Below are 16,333 nucleotides of genomic sequence, written 5' to 3'. Positions count from 1 at the left end.
TTACCATTTTTTGTAAATACTTGTAAATGTGAAATAATCACAGAGAGGTTTCACAATTATTCTAAATAAAGATATTATTGTACAGTTACATTCAAAATGTTTCTAAAATATTCAAAGAAATTCAAATAAATGAGTATTTTCTTAGTCAATTTTTTGAAAATAATTTAATTATTGTGGCTCAGAGCTCTTTTTAGTCTCAAACCTTTATTCCGTTCATCTCTGTCTCCGAAGGCCTTGTTAAAAATTTATGATGCATGCATCAAGTCCATTATGTTATATGGTTGTGAAATTTGGGGCAAGGATTATCTCAATGATAACTGTCCCATTGAAATAATCCAGAATAGATTCTGTAAAAATATTCTTGGAGTACAAAGAAGTTCTAGTAACTTGGCGTGTAGAGCGGAACTTGGTATGTACCCAGTTGATCTAGATGTTTCAGTCCGTATAGTCAAATATTGGCTACGACTCAGACAATTGAACATTTCTTCACATCCGTTACAAGTAGATGCACTTCTGTCACAACAATATATGCCAGAGAACAGCCGCAGGAAAAACTGGATACATCATGTAAAGGAAGTACTTAATAACAGCGGCTATTCATACTTCTGGAATACCGACATCATAGACAGCGGTTATTCATGTAGATTGTTAAGGAGAGGGTTGAATGACATGTATACTCAAACTTTCTTTCACAAGTTATCTGTAGACGAAGGAAAACTCAGATTTTACAAAAACTTTAAAACAGCATACGACATGGAAAACTACCTGTACCATAATACTAGTAATTTTGATTACCGCTCAGCGATATGTAAGTTACGAATTAGCCGTTAGAAATAGAGAAAGGAAGATACAAAAAGCTACCTGTTCAAGAAAGAATTTGTAAGCAGTGCACAACGAATGCAGTGGAAAATGAAACACATTTTATTTGTGAATGCCCCCAATTCGATACCGAAAGAATAAGACTATTTGAAAGAGTGACCGAAATCTCACCAACATTTTCATTGTTAAAAACGCCACAAAAGATTCTCTTCCTACTAAAATCATCGAATCAATATATCATAGAATACATGGGGCATTTCATTTTCAACTGTCTTCAAAGAAGAAGTCAAACCCCGTAACAGCTACGTAGACTTAGTACCCTATTCTGTATCATATGTACGTTCATCCACTTAATATTTGTATGTTAGAATTTAGTTTATCTACATGTACTTAGACCACATTCATTCATTTCATGTATTTAGTCTTTCTTCTCTTGCAATTAGCCCAATGGGCATGAATTTGCAATAAAACATTCACAATTTATTGCATATTCATGCCCCATTGGGGCTAAATGCAGTCAGTTTGGTACAAAAGGTAGTAAACGCAAAGTTATACATATACATGTACTATAGTTTACGTGCATCTTCTCTCTTCCTAAAACATTTGTAGATGAACTTACAGAGATTTTCCAGTATATCGTGGTCAGATGATGACATGAGATATTTGAACATATCTTCCTTCGTCATGTGTGCATATTTCTTATTTACATGTGTAGCATTAACAAATGCATTTCGCAGATCATTGTATAGTGAACACTCTAGGACAAAGTGTATTTCGTTTTCTACATGCACGTGGTTCTTATCGCAAAATATACATAGTCTATCATTAGGAGGAGTTCGGTTGTATCTACCGGCTTCAATTTCCAATGGGTGATCGCTGATCCTTAGTTTAGTCAGGGCTCGGCGATAGCTAAAATTTGTTATATCCAGGTATTTTTCTCTTTCATATAAATTCTTAAATTTTCTGTAGGTTCTTAACTTATTTCCTTGGTTTTCCTTCGTGCCAGGAGAGTTAAGATCTGAGTAAAAGTTTTGAAGAAAGGTGTCTTTTAGTCTTTGTTTTACTTCAGACTGAGCGAATGAAGTGTTGTGATCACTGTTTAGCAGAAGGTAGGCAAAACCAGACTCCTCCAGGATTTTACAAACATTGGATAGCCAGCATGGGATTTTGCGTTTGTGCAAGTCCTGTTGAACAAGGAAAGCTTCAAATTGTAGGCTATTTGTTGGTATTTCTTTAACTAATCGTTTGTAATATGAATACAATCTCGTGTAAACTTAGATCCACAGGGGATACCTTCCTAGTTCTGCCCTTGTTGCAAGATTACTCGCATTTTTTCTTACGCCTAATATTGATTTACAAAATTTCAGATGAAGTTGTTCGAAGGGGGACTTGTCATTCAATCCGCTCTTGCCCCATACCTCTGCACCGTAAGTTAATATTGGGACTACGCAGGCATCAAATAGTTTACAATACACTGATACTGAAGGATTGCAGTCTCCCAGGGTTGTTTTGATGCTGAACAGAGCCCTGGAAGCCTTTTATTGCAGTGCTTTCATTGCTGTGGTGAAATTGCACCCAGCCGTAAACACCACTCCTAAATAGCAGTAAGAGGAAACTATTTCTATGTCTTTGTTGAGTAAGTGGAATTTGAGATTTGAAAACATATGTCCCTTTTTGTTAAAAATAATTATTTTTGTCTTATTTATTGATTGACTGATAAGATTTGTCGCAGTAGCGGCCTAGAGTATTTATTGCATGTTGAAGGCCATTTTGACTAGTTGATAGTAGAACGAGGTCGTCTGCATAAAATAGACTTGATACACTGGATTTATCTAATAGGGGCGCATCAAAATCTTCCGCATTCAGTTCACATACCAAGTCACTTACATACAGATTAAACAGTGAAGGGCTTAGAACGCAACCCTGTCTAACTCCTATCTCGACAGGAAACTTTTCACTCAGTCCTATGTTGGTTTTAACACTTGCTACGGACTGACTTTTTATTGTATCGAAAAATCTGCCAGAAATGCCATTTGATAGAATTTTAAATAGAAGGCCAATAGAACAATAATCATACAACAATAGAACAATAATCATACAACATAAAACGTAAATAATCCAACATAGGAGTAATAAAGTATGTAACTAGCTCAACATAAGTGAAAACTAACAACTCAAAATCATTCACTACAGAAAATGCAAATATACAAAAGTAACGGTCTCCTCTGTCAGCACTGGAACACCAGTGCTGAAGTGGTCGTCAGCACTGGAACCCTCCTGTGCAGTCAGCACTGGAAACCGAGTGCTGAGACTACAATCAGCACTGGAAATCCGGTGCCGACAAATCTCACATGTAACACCATCGTCTAACGTTTATTTTCTGGGCCAAAGGTCCCAATTTAGTTACAACAAGAGGGACCGCACTTGTAGTGTCGACTCAAAACCGTGAGCTGCACGAACGACTGAGCCTACCAAAGTAACGGACAAACACACGCACGTACACAATAAAACAACAAGATCAACTTATCAAGCAAGAGACGTTATATTTATAATACACTTTCTTGAATCCTAGTTACCAGCTACAAAGTCTCACCTTTTCTCCCAAGCAACGAGATATAACGAGATTAGATTTCAGACTGTTTCATACGTTCATACGAGAGAGAATCATGAGATACAGAGAGTAACTACTAGTATGTTTCTTTGGGGGTAGGTGACCAACATCGACGAGCCGATGAATCTGTCACACTGTTGAGTCGAGTCAGATTAGAGGTCAGGTCGCTAGTAGCTGCTGTCTATGTATGGACATGTTGTTTTATTGTTGTCGGAGTTTTTTTATGAGAAAAATGTATTTAAAATTAAACACTGGTTTTACCAAGGAGTAGTCCCTTGCTATGCTTTTTATCTCGAATTTTGCTATACTTAAAAGTTTAAGTTGATGACAGCATTGGATATTGTTTACCTGGATGTCTTTCATAAACGCACATGTATGCCAGAGGGGTTGTTGAGGTGGGGTAGTCCATCTCTTACGGGACTGTCCATTTGGAGACAATCCATTTCATACTACAAGAAGGACTGTTTAGGCAGGGACAGTCCATTTCTCCCTCCAGGGGGGACTGTTCTCGACGGGACATACATACATACAGTTACATATTCATACTTGGTTTTAACAAGTTGGAGCATTCACATAGTTCTGCTTTCAATGTGTTCTATCTTTCATCAGTTCAATGAGGTCCTTATCATATAGACCAGTCTCTGGTTCAATAAAGTTCTTTAGCGTGAGGTATGGACGTCCTCTTCTCCTATTTGCCTCTGGGGACCAAAAAAGCAGTTTACCGGCTGGTTCGCCATGTCGAACAACATGTCCAGCAAGGCTTAACCGGCGTCGCCTGACTTCAGTTGAAATAGATGTAAGAGTCCCATACAGTTCTTTGTTTGTTGTGTGTTCCTACCAAGGTTTGTTGCATACAGCACGTAGCATCCTGGTGAAGGAACCATCCAGTTTCCTGGTCTGAGAAGTGTTCATTGTCCAAGACTCACAGCCATAAAGTAATATTGATATAATACAAGATAGGAATACTCTAGTTTTTGTTTCTTTTCTGATGCGTGATTTCCAAATTTTTGTGAGCGCATGTATAGCACTCCATCCTTGACCAATTCTAACATCTATGTCATGTTTCACATCAGTGTAGCCCCCCGATAATTAAAGTCGGTAACCTTCTCGATTGGGGACCCATCAGAGGCATAGAGCTACTCTATAGATGTGGGACAGTTCACTTCTTACTGCAGAATAGGCTTTTCGGGTTGGACAGTCCAATCCTCACTGCGGGTGCTGTATATGTTCACACCTGCCTACATAGTAACAGTGAGTTACAATTTCCCTTGACACTAAAATGCGAACCTGTAAGTATGGGCAGCAACATCTGCTTAACTCTAGTTTATTTGTCGGAGTTTAAGAGTACTACAGTAACTGTAACACTAATAAAAGGCTAAATCTGGAGGCTTCAATCTTTGTTCAATCTTTATTGCATCCGTTAAAAACATTAGGCTTTTGATTAGCATCATCACACACTATCAACACACCAAGTATGAAACAATTCACTCAGCCGTTCTTGAGTTATCTTGTTTACACACACACAGACAAATGCAGGGTAAAATATAATCTCCGTGACCCTTCATGGAGGTAATTAAGTATAAAACAGTAACATTTCAGCACTGATTCAAACAATTGTTTAAAAAATTAAACAATATTTCTCAACAACCATCTGTGATGCCTTCATCCCTCCTCCACACCGTTGCTCAAACTTGTTCCCTGGCCTTTGTCTTGTGTCCTTGCTCCCGGGTACACAATCCCGTCCCATGTGGTCAGTTCCTTTCATCGATGTGTTTTCAAATGACGCGTCAAGGAAATTTTTTGTGTAGCCCTGTACTGGCAGAAGTCACAACTGTATGGTTTCTCACCCGTGTGTCTTCTCATATGTCGATTTAACGTACTCTTCTGCGAAGCTTTATAGTCGCACTGGTCACATGTATATGGCTTCTCGCCCGTGTGTTTCCTCATGTGTAATGTAAGATGATGTTTCTGAGCAGCTTGATAGTCGCAACCCTCAACATCACATGTGAATCTTCTCTCTCTTCTGACTGCCTTGGGCACAGTTTCTTCATCCTAGTACATGAATGACAAATGGATAAAGACAATTAGATGAGGTACATCAAAGTTGCAATATATCTCTACACAGAAATCGTCAGCCCATTACGTTACGTTATGTTTGCACGTTGTTTAACCTGGAGAGTTATACCATAAATAAGATGCCATCAACTGCTAAATTGTTTCAACTACTCATATCTATCTACCTATACATACTGGTCAAAACCCTATTTGGGTATCCCAACCAGGTAGGTGAACGGTAGTAGGTGGTGGTGGTGCAAAAAAATGGTAACAAAAGAGAGAGAGAGAGAAAAAAAAGGTGTGAAAGGTTGGCCACACTTTATAGCCCTGAATACATCTGGGGTTTTGGCAGGCCAATGTACTGGGTTTGCCCCAACTTGAAGGTATTGGGTGTTGGTGATTCATCAAACAATTGGCAGCACAAAAGCAGATGTGACAGGTAATGTCCTCATACTTGAATCTTTCTTTATTCGATGTATTGGTTGACATATTGTGGACCAAAGATACATGTAAATGACTAGGAGAAACATTGCCATCCAGAGCCATTGACAAAAAAAGGTTCTTGATACAATATTACCTTGCCGCTCTTTTCTGCATTTTGGTGCTGAGTGTCCTGACAGTTACAGGAGTGGTCTGGGCGCTGCACGGAGTGGACGATGGGAGGATCCCTGAAGCAAGACTGATCTTTTTCCTTGGCGGGGGCTTTGACCTGCCTCGTCACCCTGGACAAACATTAGAAAATATCACCTTGAAAAAACACAGATCAGAGATTAGAAGATTCTCCCCCCTTTATTGAAGCAAACGAAGTCATAACGAGATCACCACAGCACAAACGGTAGAGCGCCAAAACCCATTCGGGTGACAGACCTTTCACCTGTCAAAAATATTACTATAGGGCAGCTCAGATGATTTCTATATAACGCCAGTCACATTGAGAGTCCTTTGCTAAGAGTAACTGATACGATAGATACAAGTAGTTGAAACAACGACATGAGAATCCATTCACATGTGACCATTCATGTACTAGGATGAAGAAACTGTGCCCAAGGCAGTCAGAAGAGAGAGAAGATTCACATGTGACCTTTCACCTGTCAACAATGCAACTATAGGGCAGCTCAGAAGATTTCTATAACGCGTCACATGAGAGTCCATGTTTTAAGAATAACTGATACGATAGATATGAGTAGTTGAAACAACGACATGAGAATCCATTCGGGTGACAGACCATTCACCTGTCAACAATGCAACTATAGGGCAGCTCAGAAGATTTCTATAACGCAAGGACAAGGGCCAGGAAACTAGCTAGCAACTGTGTGGCGGATGGATAACTGTGTGGCGGATATGAGAATCCATTCGGGTGACAGACCATTCACCTGTCAAAAATGCGACTATAGGGCAGCTCAGAAGATTTCTATAATGCCTCACATGATAGTCCATGCTAAGTATAACTGATACGATAGATATGAGTAGTTGAAACAACGACAGGAGAATCCATTCGGGTGACAGACGGTGACCTTTCACCTGTGAAAAATGCGACTATAGGGCAGCTCAGAAGATTTCTATAACGAGTCACATGAGAGTCCATGCTAAGAGTAACTGATAGGATAGATATGAGTAGTTGAAACACAAGAATAACTGATACGATAGATATGAGAAGTTGAAACAACGACATGAGAATCCATTCGGGTGACAGACCTTTCACCTGTGAAAAATGCGACTATAGGGCAGCTCAGAAGATTTCTAAGGAGATATTCAGTTTTATGTATACTTCATCAGCATAGAACCAGATTTCGCCCAACTGCTATGTAACTGTTTCTACAGGGCACCAACACCATGCGGACCACCTGTCAGCCTACCGACCACCCCTCTCCCTGACCAGCCTGACTGAGGTAGAGCTGCGGACAACAGGGGACCACCACACCCGAACTTCTATAACGCGTCACATGAGAGTCCATGCTAAGAATAACTGATATGATAGATATGAGTAGTTGAAACAACGACATTTGAGAATCCATTCGGGTGACAGACCTTTCACCTGTCAAAAATGCGACTTTAAAGGGCAGCTCGGAAGATTTCTATAACGCGTCACATGAGTCCATGCTAAGAATAACTGATACAATAGATATGAGTAGTTGAAACAACGACATATGAGAATCTAATTGTCTTTATCAATTTGTCATTCATGTAGGCCGTCAAACATGAAGCTGAGCAAGATGTCCAACCGCAAGCTGTTTATACCTGCCAGGACTGCGGGTTTACCACACAATACAAGTCTACTTTGACCCGACACGAGTATACACACGGGGAATAGACTTTTCACATGTGACGTTGAGGGTTGCGATTATCGTGCTGCACATAAACACCACCTGACCCAACACAGGAGGAAACACACGGGTGAGAGGCCATCTGTTTTAACCCAACGTACGAGAATGAGCAGTTCAGAATATTTCTATAACGCGTCACATGAGAGTCCATGGTAAGAGTAACTGATACGATAGATATGAGTAGTTGAAACAACGACATGAGAATCCATTCGGGTGACAGACCTTTCACCTGCCAAAAATGCAACTATAGGGCAGCTCAGAAGATTTCTATAACGCAAGGACAAAGGACAAGGGCCAGGGAACCAGCTAGCAACTGTGTGGCGGATGGATAACTGTGTGGCGGATATGAGAATCCATTCGGGTGACAGACCTTTCACCTGTCGAAAATGCGACTATAGGGCAGCTCAGACGATTTCTATAACGCGTCACATGAGAGTCCATGCTTTAAGAATAACTGATACGATAGATATGAGTAGTTGAAACAACGACATGAGAATCCATTCGGGTGACAGACCTTTCACCTGTGAAAATGCGACTATAGGGCAGCTTAGAAGATTTCTATAACACGTCACATGATAGTCCATGCTAAGAGTAACTGATACGATAGATATGAGTAGTTGAAACAACGACGTATGAGAATCCATTCAAGTGACAGATTTTTCACCTGTCAAAAATGCGACTATAGGGCAGCTCAGAAGATTTCTATAACGAGTCACATGAGAGTCCATGCTTTAAGAGTAACTGATACGATAGATATGAGTAGTTGAAACAACGACTTATGAGAGTCCATTCTGGGGCGACGCTTATATTATATATATATATATAGAGAGAGAGAGATACTAGTACATATACATGTTAGAGAGAGAGAGGCAAAGGTACTCGAGCATCAGGCATTTATATTTCTTTGGCCGTGACTCACACATGTCACCTAAGATCTCCGGGCAAAGAGAGATAGTTGGGTAAGAGCAACCTTCATATAGGGTAAGGAAACAATTAGGTGTGAGTCACGGCCAAAGAAATATAAATGCCTGATGCTCGAGTACCTTTGCCTCTTGGCTGTCCTGTTGACCTGAGCCTCTGAACCCTCGGGTGTGGGAGACTGGTTGGATCGTGTATTCCGGTCATTTGCAATCGTGTAGCCCGGCTAGCTCAGTCGGTAGAGCATGGGACTCAACCGTCAGGGGAATGTGGCCTCTACTCCTGTAGTGCCTGCTGCAGAACCTTTGATCTGAAAAGAACAAGATTAACCATCAATGGTTGGGTAGAGTTTTGCTCACTTCTGAAGAACATCAACTTGCAACTGTCCAACACCTCCTTACAATGTATGTTCTGCGCATTCAAACATATTTATCATATTTAATCAAAGTTGTTCTCAACAAACACTAAAGCCCCGTCCATCAGATGCAAAAAATGAAACGGTTCTATCAGTTATGCAACCTGAAACGGATGAGTTTTGTCTTCATGAACATTCTGATACAGATCTGAAACTAGTTACCGGAATTGCTAATTTTCATCATGAACGCAAAAGCGGCGTGATCCGTTTTACATCAGGGCATGTGCATTGATGTTTGGTGGAATTTTCAATCGTTTTCATTTTTGCATTTTCAATCGTAAAATTCATTTTTATTATCGGGCCGCCTCCTGGTCGACTGAGGAGGCAGCAGTCGGGACATCGCAGGGGAATGCGTCAGGAGATCCAGTGGAAATGTCATAGCATGGCATACATCGGGACCGCAATGTTTTAGAGAGGCATTTCCAAGGTCATGACAGAACCCAGCTTCAGTAACATTGGTTCAATTTCGATCAAAGACCAATAATCTGACAAAGAAGTACAAGTTTGGGCAGGATCAGAACAACCTCAGGGGTCAGAGGTCGCATTACCATGCATTACCATGCCTTTTCAAGGAACTGAAACGGTTTGCAAGTTTGCATCGTGAACGCAAAATGCAAACCGTTTGCTGTCGGATTTTTAGGCTAAACCGATAGAACCGTTCATTTTTTGCATCATGAACGGGGCCTACGGAAAATGGGTGATCACTGGAGTGGTTACACAAAATATGAGGGTTTTCACTATGCACAATTGGCAGGACTGTCTTGATGTCACCACTAGTTTGTGACTAGAAGACTTTGGCTGCACCAGGTGGTTGGCCGGCAAGGTTTGACTGTACTTGGCACTTAAAACCTGTTTGAATGTTGATAGAAATGACTGATACTAGTGGATCCCCATGACTCAAGAACAAAATTGTGAAGTTACTTGTCTATTACAGTATATCAGAGATTACTGTAGTATGTGCACACGATTCCTTTATACATGTACATCAGACAAAATCTGACATCGCAGAAGAAGACTAATTGCATTGCACACTCTGGCAGACATACGAACGAACATACTGAAACTGCACTGCAGAAATACAGACACTTTAAGACAAGCCCAAAACTCCTACACTTCTGGTGGATTAACAGATAGTATTACCCCAGAAAACACAACAAAATCAACACATACCTCTGTCACAGTCTGTGACACTGTCGGCCAGAGTCCCGTTTGCAGTAACTTGTTCTTGTTCTTGTTAGGTTACTGGGTAACACCCCTGAGTTGGGGCCAACCACCCAGGGCGGGTGTGGTGGTCCCCTGTTGCCTCTGCCTCAGTCAGGGAGAGAGGAGGGAGAAGCTGACAGGTGGTCGGTAGGGTGCCCAGGTGCCCTGTAGAAACAGTTACATAGCAGTTGGGCAAAGTCTGGTTCTATGCTGATGAAGTGTACATAAAACAATATTTTCTTCACAGGAGTGAGGAAAAATCATCTTACTGAGATGTCTTCAATTTCCATCTATTTGTATTTCATGATCATCTTGACAATTACAAGCTCTTGCAATTCCAACAGAAAACAAAACCAAGGTGACAACACTCCCATGGGGGGTCCCGACAACGCTCTACGCTAAACTAGAAGGGCCGACTACGTAATACTGGACGCTTCATTTGCCCTCTACGCTAAATTACGCAGATCCCAACCGCATTATGCAAATGTTAACTGTCGTTTCGCGGAACTTTTACACCAATGCGATGTTTAAACCTTAATCGCCATAGCTTCCCAAAAGTTCTAAACAAAACTCAATTTCATAAACAAAATTCAAACTTTCCTAAGATGATGTAACGTTAACGTTTTTGGAGATTTTCCGACGTGTGAGGTCACCGAGCGAATTGAATCTGATATGCAGGTCGATATGCAATGAGATAGTGTTATTTAACCTTACTGTGTGTAAAAATGACTTGAAAATTGAATTTGGAAAAACGGAAAAAACTGTTCAGGGATCCGCTTGATCCTGTGCTGATTAATTGAGGGACCTAATAAGCCGCCTCGCATTTGTTAGAACGCATGTGCAGCGACAGGAATTCTAGGTAGTACGTCAAAGGGTAAGGCACACAAAAAGTAAACAGTCTTGTCTTCACCATTCTTTCGATTTGCATAACAATGTCCAGACGGGTTTTGTTTTCTTTTCGTGTGCCTTACTCTTTGACATATTACCTAGAATTTCTGTCGCCCCACATGCGTTCTAACTAATGTGAGAAGGCTTATAAATCAAATGGGTTCGTTTGCGGCATGTTTGTGCGTACTTTTGAACGAAGTACGAAATAAAGAATAAATAATACATATGTGCCAGTATGGAGAAGTTCTGGGTGCTTTAAGTGGTCTTAAATACGGTAAAAGATGAGCATGATTCAACAGCAAGTTGGGCGGGCAAAATTCAAGGACATTCTTTGATAGAACGTCCTTGGCAAAATTGAACGTACGCCGCCGGCCAATTTTCCCGCCATTTTTGTTACTGTTAGCTACCCACAGCAGTGAAGTTTTACATCATATAGCAGTTGAGACGGCCAAACTTATAGTTGAAGACGTGGCCCTTCAAATTGACCTCGTAACAACCCCATGGGCGTATTAAACTGCATTCATAGAGAGGGCAGCTATGGGTAGTATTAGATAGGGACATGGTAGGACATGACATGACGAGCTGGAAGCAGGGGGCTCCGGCCACGGCGTCGTCACAATGAAGTGAAATTTTTGGCAAAGAGAACGACTCAGTAGTATTAGAAATTTCTTCACATGGTTAGTCCCAACATTACCCTGCTGACGATATATCTCCAATAATCAACGAATAGATACAACTCTTTTCTCACCTTTGCTGAAACCAAGCAAATGGAAGACGTCGGAGTGCATGCGCAGCTAGTGTGACTTGGCCGCGTGTGAGTGTCAGATACATGTCAGAACAAGGAGCTTTTATCAAAAGCTCTTTGGCCAGAATGAGGCAAAAATTATGCAGCACCTGGTGTCAGAATGAGGCAAAAATTATGCAGCACCTGGTGTCAGAATCAGGCAAAAATTATTCAGCACCTGTTGCAAGAAGGCTTCGGGTACGTCATGCACTGACTTTGTGAATGGGGGTAATTTTTTTAATTGCAAAAACAACAAAATTTCTTTGCTTCATTTTTGTCTACAAAAGGTCTTTTTTATTGATAGATATAAAAATATAGATATTTATTTTTCATCCAAATCACTTATGATGTTAAACCTAGGCACAATGCTTTTCCTCGTATACATTAATAGAATCGACCGATTGCTGCATAATGGTATCGCCCCACCAGCTGAAGTACGGAGGGCCATGATGATCTTGATGTAATCAAGGACGTTATCTGATATGTATCTCATATAACGTCCTTGATTTGATTAGACACCAATTTTCGGCCGTTTCTAAAAATGAAAGAGGAAGTTATCGACCATACTGTAAATCGTACAAAGCAGTTGTAGAATGTCCAATATATGCCGTAAATTGAAAACAAGTGCTTCTGAAACAAGAAAGCTTTTAAAAAAAGCTGGCCGGGGCGCATTTGGAAGGACTACCTCAAAATTTCATGTTGTGTTCCAGTAAAATGTGCATCATTATTAAACTAGAAGTTTATATCTAAAATCTATGGGAAGTTGGCTGGAAACCTTTGTTCACTGGTATAATTGGATTTTCCGGCGTACTTTTGTGGGCGGAATTGTATCCCTTGTGTGCGCTGTGTGCCGGATATAAAAATCGTAAAAGAAACTCCGGTGCGAGACCACAGCCAAAGGCGGGAAGAGGTCCCGGATGTGCATTGTCGTTCTTTCTTCGTGACAGAAATTTCACTGTGGAGAACCTCTTAATTGGAATTCCACACGAATCCAGTGATCTTTGATTCTACCAATGGGATGTTGTGGACTCTTCAGTATGAAGCGTAGAAGTGCATCAGTGCGTCTATTAAAGTGTATCGCACACATGACAGGGTCTGATCTCATTAGGTTCCATTTGTCTTGTTGTGGTAATGCTTTAGCTTCTTCATAGGTCAGGTCAGGATTCAGGGTCATGAACAATTCTGGCCAGTTTAAATCATTAGCAGACACAGTGACAAACCATGTTGGTGGTCCAATAGTGTTTATTTTTGCTAGCAAGTTTAGCAGTTGGTCCTTGAAGTAAGCTGCTGTTCCACGTATATTCTTCATAAAAGTGTATGATGTGCTTTCAACATGTTGATCAATTTCATGATGCAGATCGCCTGCTGTTAGTGGCTGTGCTATGGATTGTGATCTAACATTACTCTGCTTTTGCATTCTACATACAATGGATATCTGACTGTACAATTTCTTGATTTCATACGAGTTCAAGGCAAAGAAGAGCCATGGGATGTTTTTTCTCCAGCAATCATTGATATTGAGCAAACGTGATTGGAAGTACTGTAAGTCTGTTAGTTGTACATCACGCGTCTGTTTGAAGCCATTTTTACCATATGGGTATAACTGTGGAAAACAGTGTTCCTCAAGATCAGTCTCTTTAAATATGCTTTGTGGTGGTGATGTTTCACGTGGTAGTGATATCACTGGGACATTGTCTGTTACATTCTGCAACAGAGATTGTAACTGGACATTTGGATTAATGTAGTTACAGGGAAAAGCTGAGAGTTCTTGGACAGTAGAAGGTGCACTTGAGAAGTCTGGTTCATTGGCGTCTGTGATCATTGGATTGAATTCACTTGACTTTTTTACCCAGTTTTCAAAGGTAGCTATGTTCACATGTGAATATAGATGATTATGCGTTACCAGCCATGTAAGAGCTTCATGCATTTTGGAAAATCGTACAATGTGTTGTGGGTCTGTTCTTTGTGTTTTACTTTCATTTGTCTGACAAGGGTGTACTATTACTAGCCCAGCTGTATCTTGGCTATGTGGTAACAGTTGGCAAGTAGTTTCAATGTTGGTAGGGAAACTTATGGCTTGACCTTGTTCACCAAATTGTCCACCTGGTAATACAATTAACTTGATGAAGGTGTATTTCAAACTGACAAGTCTTGTTTCCATTCTACTGAGTTGTTTCAGGCATGATGGAATGTCACCTGGATCCATATTGTTAGTCCAAGCATTGGGTATGGGTTTGTCTTTTTCAAGACAAATCGAACACTTTGAACAGAGATGATGTTGACCAGAAATATCATTGACTATTTTGTCTATGACAGCATTGTTGCAGTTTCGCACTTGGTCATGAAATAACAATTGTCTACATATGCTACAGTAGTACTTTGGCTGCTGTTTTATATAGCAATGAAATGCAGGAAAGTCTGATTTGTATTGTTCACTGGTATAGTCTATGCTATGTTCTCTAACATATTTTGTAGCCAATGTTTTTCTCACTCTATCACAGTTTTTCCTCTGTCGTTGCGTTTTTTCTTGTGAAGATTCTTGTTCAGCTCTTTTTGCTTTGCTAGCTTTGCGTGATGTCCTTTGTTTTGCAAGTCTTTCGGCTTTTTGCTCAGGGGTCTCATTTGCTTGTTTTGCTTTGTATGATGCTCTTCGTTTTGCAAGTCTATCGTCTTTTTGCTCAGGGGTCTCATTTGCTCGTTTTGCTCTTTCCTGTGCAAGTCTATCTGCTTTTTGCTCAGTTGTCTCATCTGCCTGTTTTGCTTTGTATGAAGCTCTTCGTTTTGCAAGTCTTTCATCTTTTTGCTCACGGGTCTCATTTGCTTGTTTTGCTTTGTATGATGTTCTTCGTTTTGCAAGTCTTTCATCTTTTTCCTCAGGGGTCTCATTTGCTCGTTTTGCTTTATATGATGCTCTTTGCTGTGCTGCTTTTTGCTCACAGGTCTCATTTGCTTTCTTTGCTTTGTATGATGTTCTTTGTTCTGCAAGACTCTCTGTCTTCTGTTGATAGGTTTGTTTTTCTTGTTTGTCCTTGCATATTGCGCTTTGGATTGCAAGACCTTGCACTTTTTTATCATTTAAATTTGATGCTGCATTTGGTGACATTACTAATTGATTCAAGAGGCCTTCATTCCTGTTCTCTGGCATAGCACTTGGATGTTTGCTTGTGGTGCATGGCACAATGTTTTTCCCAGTACTTTGGTTACAATGTGGTGCAAATGGAAATGCTGTGTTTGGTTGTTGTAGGTTCTCTTTCGTAGATACAAACTCTGGTTTAACCAAGGTGTATGTGTGTTGTTGTTGAACTTGAAAGCAGTTTTCTGACTCAATCATAGAAGAAACATTGCTAGTCAGATTGATAATGTGTATACCAGTAGGTTCAACTGATAAGAAAACATTTTCTGCTTGTACTGGGACAACCTCAAAATTGCATGTTGTGTTCCAGTTAAGTTGTTGCAAGAATGAAACTAGATTGCTGTTTGAACTGTGCATGCTTAAAGTAGAAGTGCCATGGCTATCTGGCAATGCTGTTATGGGACTTCTGGCATGTGAGTCATAAACAAAATACTTGTTATCAGCGTGCAACAATGCTACTGTTGAACCAGTTATTCCATGTGCTGTTATGAAAAGACAAGTGTTGGATTCAGCAAATGCTGCTTCTAGGGCTTTCTTTAAGGTGTAATAAGGATAGACTGCTTCTGTGGCAAATATGTCTCCAGTGTAAGACTCTTTTATTGATACACGTACAGTATTGTTGTAAAGTTGCAAATAGTCTGGAATATCATCAACGGAGAGGAACTCCACACCAGATCTTAGTGATGGTTTTATGTAGGTGTATAGTGCATCTCCTTGAAAAAGTACACCATCAAGGTCTGTACTTGTCCAGGTAATTGCTTGTCTGCAAGTACTGTGGTTAACAACTGCCATTAAAGCATTTGCAGTGCATTGTTTGCCTCTATTATCTCCACTGAAAATGATGTCACCTTGGTGGTATTTTCCCGATAAAATAGATTCACACATTGTTCACAATATATGTGTTCTTTGCTTGACTTTATTTGCACAATGCACAGTGCTCAGTGGCACGATTGAGTCTGGTGTGTGCAAAATGCACAGTGCTCAATGGCACGATTGGTCTGGTGTGTGCAAAATGCACAGTGCTCAATGGCACGATTGGTCTGGTGTGTGCAAAATGCACAGTGCTCAATGGCACGATAGGTCTGGTGTGTGCAAAATGCACAGTGCTCAATGGCACGATAGGTCTGGTGTGTGCAAAATGCACAGTGCTCAGTGGCACAATTGGTCTGGTGTGTGCAAAATG

At 40.5% G+C, this 16,333-nt stretch overlaps 1 long non-coding RNA gene across 1 annotated transcript; it reads right to left on the bottom strand.

Annotated features, from left to right (window-relative positions):
* Positions 1–6,067: 6,067 nt before the first annotated feature.
* On the bottom strand, positions 6,068–12,136 carry LOC118425353. The gene is made up of 4 exons (XR_004832292.1): positions 11,982–12,136; positions 10,313–10,510; positions 8,853–9,037; positions 6,068–6,207 (listed from the first exon to the last, which is right to left on the bottom strand). It is a non-coding gene; the product is annotated as an uncharacterized LOC118425353 (long non-coding RNA).
* Positions 12,137–16,333: the final 4,197 nt, after the last annotated feature.

The sequence above is a fragment of the Branchiostoma floridae genome, chromosome 1 (assembly GCF_000003815.2).
Source record: "Branchiostoma floridae strain S238N-H82 chromosome 1, Bfl_VNyyK, whole genome shotgun sequence".
NCBI lineage: Eukaryota > Metazoa > Chordata > Leptocardii > Amphioxiformes > Branchiostomatidae > Branchiostoma > Branchiostoma floridae.
The sequence above is the reverse complement of the archived record's forward strand: the minus strand, read 5'-3'. Positions and strand labels throughout refer to the sequence as shown.